General features: G+C 34.8%; 2 long non-coding RNA genes across 4 annotated transcripts; both read right to left on the reverse strand.

The window, feature by feature from the left end:
* Positions 1-10: 10 nt before the first annotated feature.
* On the reverse strand, positions 11-2,848 carry LOC117170294. Of its 3 annotated transcripts, none has more exons than XR_004466756.1 (3): positions 1,851-2,848; positions 627-1,784; positions 11-365 (listed from the first exon to the last, which is right to left on the reverse strand). It is a non-coding gene; the product is annotated as an uncharacterized LOC117170294 (long non-coding RNA). The 3 variants fall into 3 exon arrangements; XR_004466755.1 differs by having other exon boundaries at positions 11-549; XR_004466757.1 differs by having other exon boundaries at positions 438-1,784.
* A 2-nt stretch (positions 2,849-2,850) lies between these two features.
* On the reverse strand, positions 2,851-7,707 carry LOC117170292. The gene is made up of 5 exons (XR_004466754.1): positions 7,611-7,707; positions 6,671-7,089; positions 6,274-6,586; positions 5,166-5,415; positions 2,851-4,271 (listed from the first exon to the last, which is right to left on the reverse strand). It is a non-coding gene; the product is annotated as an uncharacterized LOC117170292 (long non-coding RNA).
* Between the last annotated feature and the right edge of the window lie 277 nt (positions 7,708-7,984).

A 7,984-nucleotide genomic window follows, 5' to 3' on the forward strand; every position in this document is an offset into this window, starting at 1 on the left:
GTGATTTGTGACCTCTGAGACAATGATGGTGGAAATGCATCTTTAATAGGTTGTGAATCATCAAATGTTAAATTAAGTGTTCTTATTTCAAATAAGTTCCTTCAAATGGTGTTCGTTTCAACGAATCGACGATCCCGTTCAGATGTCAAATCAGAGAGCACTGAATTGTCGATAGAAAACTTCGGTGAAATTTGGGTATTACAATTGGTGACAGCGGTGAGATATGTTGCACCATAAAGGAATAAATTAAATAAATTGAAGAAAAACTGGGTCACTGGACTACTGACTCACTGATTGAAATCCAAGGCTGTTCCTCTTACCACAAAGGAGACTACTCCACAGATAAAAGGTGCTGTCTTTTGAATCTGAAAAATGAATAGAACAGGATTATCAATTTATAACAATAAACATTAGAAATAAAAGCCGCAATCTTCTACCAGGGTTTTTTTTGGGGTGGTTTTACTTCCGGTAGCATAGGGTGTCGACAATTGCACCAAGGTTGCTAACGGTTAAATAGAGACCACCAAACTATTCCTCAATAACCGTAGGCTTAAAAGGATAAAATAATTTTTCAATAAGAAAATCCTTACCTGAATGTGGAAAATAAAAAATTGATGCTGAGTTACCTGCCCGAAACGGAAGAGTGTATGGCACCTTGGGATCAACCGCAGGGAAATTAATAACAACTACTCGTAGGAAATTCCTGAAGGATCCAGAAAACTCAAGCAATTCAGAAAATCTTCCTGGAAGGATGAAGAATTGAGTGAATAAATGTGAAATATTAAGGTCAACAGTGTTGTGAATTTTATTCTGCACTATTAATTGGATTATTTGTCTCCAAAAGATTGTCGTCAAAAGAGTAAGTCTTGAAAAAAAAATTTTTGTAACATGGCTCCGAATAGGAAATTGGATGGTATATCATTAGCCATTAAAGCCGATCAAAAAGTGAAATGTTGGGGAAGAGTTCATGGATCTCTGTCTGGCTCCATTCCATCTACCTCATCGGGATCTAATTTAAAGAATAAAATAGGGCTAGATATATTAAAGAGAGTAGCTCATATGCGAGTAGAAGATGATACTAAGCCCGTACGAAATTTAGAGTCTGTGCAGTGTTGTCATTGTAAAGAATTTGGGCATTATAAGCGAAATTTCCAAAAAAGATTAAAAGAAATGTAAAAGACAAAGGGTGTACAGATTGTAGTTATTGTTATCGAAATAACCATTCTGTAAAGAATTGTAACATTAAAAGAAGGCATGAAAGGGAACGGTCTAAGTTTAGACAAAAATCAAATGTGAGTCATTTAAACTTCGAGGCAGGTTGTCTGACGAAAGGCCAGACGACTCCAAGTGTAAACCCCTCTCAACCCAGCGCATCATCCTCTCACTCGGACAGTTTAATGAATTCGGTCTAAATGCGACAGTACAATTTGAAAATTGTTCTTTTTCAAAGAATAAGATGAGCTTTTTAATTGATACTGGTGCTGGAATAAACTTAATTAAAGAAAATGTGGTGAGTCCCACGGTTTGGATAAATAAAAATCGAATAATTCATTTGGTTGGAATAGGCCCGGAGATGGTTTCCACTATCGATGAGATCAGGTTGATCATAAGGGGTCTGGAAGCTTCTTTCCTCGTTGTGTCAAAATCATTTCCCATTCCGTAAGAAGGTATCCGTGGTATTCCTTTCCTCAAAAAACATAACGCCATTGTACATTTTGAAAGTGACTGTCTTCAAATAGGAAATATTAATTTTCCGTTTGACTTCCATAGGACAATCAGTTTACCTGCAACAAAAAAGAAATTAGTAACAATTCGATTAAAAGATACTAAATTAAAAGAAGGTTACATACTTAGAATTCAGTTTGGCCCTGGAATTTTTGCTGGTGAGTCTTGGATTTTTAATGAAAACGGAACTGTTAACATCTTCTTTATAAATTCCAATAATCAGCAAATAAATCTAACAATACCACCAGTTGAACTTGAAGAATATTTTGAAATTGATTCTGAGGATTCTAAAATTTCTGCTGATGAAAGAAAACAGGCTTCTAGATTTGCTGCAATTTTGAAAAGTGTGATTCTTTCTGATTTAAATAATGAAGAGAAAGGAAGTCTCTTCCCAATATTTTTTTATTATTCTCAGCAATTTCATCTTCCTAGTGACAAATTGGGATCAACTAATGTTGTTGCCCATAAGATTGTCCCTTCTGATAATAAACCGGTAAACATAAAAAATTATCTTCATCCACCTATTCATAAAAAAGTGATTATGGAAAAAACTAAAGAATATCTTCGAGATGGAATAATTCGACCATCAGTATCCCCATATGATTCTCCTGTTTGGTTCGTTCCCAAAAAACCAGATCTTCATGGTAATAAAAAATGGAGAATGGTGGTTGATTATCGTGGATTGAACGAAAAAACCATTAGTGATTCTTACCCTTTACCGCAAATAACAGAGATATTAGATCAATTAGGAGGAGCTAAATATTTTTCTGTTAAGGATTTAGCATCAGGTTTCCATCAAATACCCATGGATCCCGAATCCAAAGCAAAAACTGCTTTTTCTACTCCATTCTCTCATTTCGAGTTCAATAGATTGTCATTTTGACTTAAAAATGCCCCTGCTACCTTGCAAAGGGTGATGGACCAAGTTCTGACTGATTTACAAGGAATTGATCTATTTGTTTATATGGATGACATTGTCATCTATGCCTCATCACTTATTGATCACAGTCAAAAATTAAAAGCTGTTTTAGGTCGTTTAGGAACATCGGGGTTATCTTTGAACCCTCAAAAGTGGAATTTCTTGAAAAAAGAAATATTATATTTGGGACATATTATCACCCAAAAAGAGGTGAAACCAGATTCTCGAAAAATGTAATAAAATAAATAAATAAAAAAAAAAAAATAATAAATAAAAATAAAAAAAAAATTAAAAAATAAAGCTATAAAGAATTTTCCTATTTCAAGAGAAAAGAAAAATATTAAACAGTCCTTGGGGCTTGTAGGTTACTATAGGAGGTTTATTCCAGATTTCGCTAAAGTGGCTAAACCACTTACTCAAATTTTGAAGGAAAGCACTGATTTTCGTTGGGCATCTGTAGAACAAGAAGCTTTTGAGATCCTGCGTGATAAAATCTGTTCCGAACCATTGCTCCAGTATCCTAACTTTTCAAAACTATTTTTATTGACAGCAGACACTTGAAATTATGCTCTTGGAGGTGTCCTCAGTCAGGGTAAGATTGGTCAGGACTGGCCAATCGCTTTTGCCTCTAGGACTCTTCAAGGAGCTGAGATAAATTATTCTACAATACAGAAGGAACTTCTTGCTATTGTCTTCTGCGTCAACTATTTCCGGCCTTACTTATATGGTCACAAATTTGTCCTCGTTACTGACCATAGGGCCTTAATTTGTCTGGATAGCATTAAGGATCCTGTCTCGAGGTTGGCTAGATGGCGAGTCAAACTGAGTGAGTATGATTACGTGATTGTGTATAAGCCTGGAAAAGTGAATTCCAACGATGATGCTTTGTCAAGAAATCCACTGAATGATAGGGGCCCTTTATTATCTACTTTGGATTCCTACGATTCAAAGCTGATAGCTGTTGTGTAACTTCCAGCTTTTGATAACGAGATTGAACCAGAAGAGTTAATGGAGCGAGTGTTTGCTTGTTTTGAGGCTCTAGATGTCAGAGCAGCGGAAAGTAACGTTACTGGGATTGTTGTGAATAGTGAAATGAATAATCCAGACACAATCTCTCAGAATTATCAAATCTCCAATGCACTGCAGCATTTTGGTCCAGATTCGTGGGGATGGAAACGCGTTAACCCCGGTAGTTTAGGTGGTCCTTTTAAAGATAAGGATTCCAAACCGGAATCGAGAGATTCAACTCTCATTGATGACAGTCTAATGGCTTCATCTGATGAAGACCTTAAGGACCCAGTTAAGATACCTTCATCGGCTCAAAATGGTTTAGCTCAGGTGCCCAAAAAGCAGAAGCCCTTGATGTCCACATCATCATCGGCTCTGAATGAGTTGTGGGGTGCGGGCGTTGGACGAAATTCTTCTGTCGTAAAGACGCAAAGTGAATTGTGCGCTTTTCAGGAAATGGAAGGCAAACACAATGGTAAGAACATTGCTGCTGTTCTTCAAAAAACTCCTGCATTGGTCATCTCAGACGCGTGTGTATCATACAGTAATGATAACATTTATATGGGTAAAGGCCATATTGCTCATTTTCTCTCAGCCGATGGTTCGAAGATGTCTGAAACTAATAAAGAATTCGTGAGTCATAATCTCTTCCGAGTTAAAGATTTCCTAGAAAGTAATCCTAAATTAGGTGAAGTAGTAGTCTTCACCCGAAACAATAGGTATATTTTTGCTTTGATTCTGAGGAATAAGTATGATGATCAGCTTTTCTTGAATCACATATCTAGTGCAATTATTGCATCAAAAATGCAATAAATACTCTCAATGTCAAGAGCATGAACATTTCAAAGAAGGGAAACGATTTGAATCAGATCTCTTGGCTCTCGATTGAGCAAATGTTTCAGCAGCATTTTGTCGGGTCTGAAATATTAGTTGTCATCTGCTCCGGTGAAATAATTATTCCACCACGTCATGAAAGAAATGACATAATCAAAGAATTTCACAAGTCTGCTGGAGGTGGACATAAAGGTTCCGCAAAATGTTATTGGACGCTTAGATCTCAATATTATTAGGATAATATGAGGGGAAACGTTAGATGAATCGTTGGTTCATGTAAAAATTGTTCGAGAAATAAATTGGTTAGAAGGAAAACTCGTCAACCAATGTTGATAACTGACACTCCCAAAGAAGCATTTAAAAAGATTCAAATTGACCTTGTAGGACTTCTTCCAGTTACTTCTAGGGGTTATACACATATCCTTACGATTCAATGTGTATTTTCAAAATATTGTGATGCAGTACCTTTAAAGGATACTGATTCAGTCACTATAGCCAGAGTTTTAGCCGAAGAATTTGTTACGTGGTATGGTTGCCCGCGGGTAATACAGTGTGATCAGGGTGCTAATTTGGTTAGTAAAGTAATCAAGGTTTTTTGCAAAATATTTAGAATTAAAAAGATCCAATCATCTGCTTATCATCCGCAGAATCTGGGATCTTTAGAAAGAAGTCATCATACCTTGATTGAATATCTCAGAAGTTTCGAAGAAAAAGTTGACTGGGATGATTGGACTCGATTTGCAGTTTTCTCTTATAATTTGAATGTTCACGAAGCAACAGGCTTTGCTTCCTTCACTCTAGTTTATGGTAGAGAGGCTAATCTTCCAACAAGTTTCTCTCCAAATGCGCCTGATAAGACGTATACGATGCATTTCCAGGAACTCTTTCTGAGGCATGACAATGTGCACTCGCTGGCTCACGAAAGACTCCTAAAAGCAAAAGAAAAGTATAAGATATATTATGATAGGAAAACTAATCCTAAGCACTTTAAGGTTGGAAGTTAGGTATATTTGGAAATTAATGAAAGGGAATACAAAAAGTTTTCACCATATTATGATGGACCATATGTTTTAGAAGAATTAATAGGTGAGCGTAACGCTCTTATAAGGATTAGCCCTAAAAAGACTAAAATTATCCATTAGGTAAGTTGAGACACAATTCATATCCATCCGTGGAAGATTAAGATTAAAATAACAAAATGGATTTCGAGTTTTGTCATTGTAAAATCAAACAAATTTTGAAAAATGGAAATTATTCTTCTAAGAGTCATTTTGGAAATGAGGCAATTTTGAAAACTATAATCGATAAAAGTAGTTTATAATTAAAAATTAAATTTGAATACAAAAATATCATGTACATAATAATCATAATGAAATTTAAAAAAAAATAAAAAACATACAACTTAGGTGAATAGAAACATTCGTCGAAACGTCGGCTTTAAAAATCTTCTTTTCTTCTAGAGTATACATACATATAAATCACATTTTTCACGAGAAATTTAAGAAGGAGGTGAGAAATTTAAAAGCTATTAAGCGTCAATACGAAATTGTTTGTATTTTGTAAATATATTTTACCAAACAGTAGTGAAAATTATTTTTGTTAATGCAAAGAAATTTCAAAAAATGTGGAGAGTGAGGGCTTGCGCATGTCAGTCTCGAATTGAGGTTATGCAAGTCAAACCAAAAAAAAAGAGAAACAAAAAACAATATTAAAATTGAGAAGGAAACTGTTTGAATTATTTCAAAAAAATATTAATAATTTTGATAGTTGGTAATTTCAATTTTTACCTGCAATTGGTATTCCGAAAAGTTGGGTTCTTTTCCCCCACTACAGAACCGGTGAAGCTCGTTCAAATCTTCATTCCTATCGAATCTTTCATTGATTCTGGAACACGAAAATTCTTTTCGTTTTCTTTTATTTTCCTTGTATAAAAGTGAACTGGTGTTGTGATTTTGTCAAAATGATTGAAATAATTCTCATCTCCCTGTTGGCGTATTGTGCTCTGAATTATTTTTTAGAGAAATTTTTAAAAATCCGGGATTTAAGACCAGCACTGGAACTGCTTGTGCCTCCCAGACATCATTCCTGAAGTTGACGTTCCTGAAAATCAAAGAATATTTTCTATTTAAGGAAATAACGATCTCTCTGAGGAAGTGATTAATTTACTATCAGCGGAAAACTCACGAATTCGACATGTATTTGGTCAGGTTTTGGTAGCCCAAGGTCTTGAGGGTTGGATTTGGAGGTGTGTTAACTGTGCCCAACAAGGATTTCTGCCAATTCGTCATCAATGGGAAATGATGACTCTCCATTTCGTCGGAATTTCAAACTTTTTTGCTCCTTGTCCTTCTGAAGGGTGTGGATCTGTGCCGTTTTTTAATTTTCCTGTCGGAAGATGCTGGATTTGCCTTCAGGTTATCCAGGAGTCAGGATGGCATCATGTGGGCTGGCATGCCTACAGCGTGCTCGAGATCGTTGTCAACCCCATGGACTTAGAGTCACCTGTCAGGTTCCAGGTCGTAAATTATCAAACAGAACCATCCTTTGGAATTTTCTTTTGGGTCGAGGTGAACCAGGTGGAGGATGTTCGAGACGCCATTCCCCTTTTATATACAAAGTATTATTTTGTTAAAAAAGAGGTTTCTTTCTCAGGCACAATTTTTATAGAAACACATGAGGATAAATTAAAAAAAGCAGTTTGTTAAATTCAATGAAACTTATTTCAAAATTCAAAAATATGTATCTTAGACTTTAAGTATCACGCATTCCTTTTTTTATATATAAATATATTTAAGAAACAAAAACTTATGTTAATTTTTTATAAATTATATTAATTGATGAATAATTTACATTTTATATTCGCTCTCTCATTGTTGTGATTTTGAGGAAGAGATAGTATATAAAATATATGTATGAGACTACATTAAAATTTTATTTCTTTAACCTTATTTTAAATTTCGAATTAGTCTAAGATTTATCATTTTCTTTTCTCTTAATTTTAGTTTGCCGCATTTTATTTGTCTCATTTGAATATTTGAAAACTGATTTCCTCATTCTCTTCTTATAATTGGATGAATTGATTTATTGGAAACTAGAGCATGAATGGTCCTTTTGAATAACTCACGGGAAATCCTAAGCACTTGAAAAATCGTAAATTAACTCTTGAAATTTGACACTTAGCAAACTTAGAAAATGTAAACACATTCACGAACGCGAATGACGTTTGAGAAAAAGGCTCTCTCCACCCTGTAGCAGCCTTTTAATTAGGCGGGGAGGTGTAACGATATAGATTTTCGGGTCCTAGAGCCCTCAAAATATACACGTTTAGTTACACAAGGTGTACCTCGAAAGCTAGTATCGACTAGCTAGATATCGATTCGATATATCGATTGATCGGATGTGTGTTCAAATTCAAATTAGAATTTGAAGTTTAACTTATAACTATATCTTAGATATTATAGAATAAGAACAATTTAGAAAAAATATTTATTATTTTAA

This window comes from Belonocnema kinseyi, chromosome 3, assembly GCF_010883055.1.
Source record: "Belonocnema kinseyi isolate 2016_QV_RU_SX_M_011 chromosome 3, B_treatae_v1, whole genome shotgun sequence".
In the NCBI taxonomy this organism is placed as follows: domain Eukaryota; kingdom Metazoa; phylum Arthropoda; class Insecta; order Hymenoptera; family Cynipidae; genus Belonocnema; species Belonocnema kinseyi.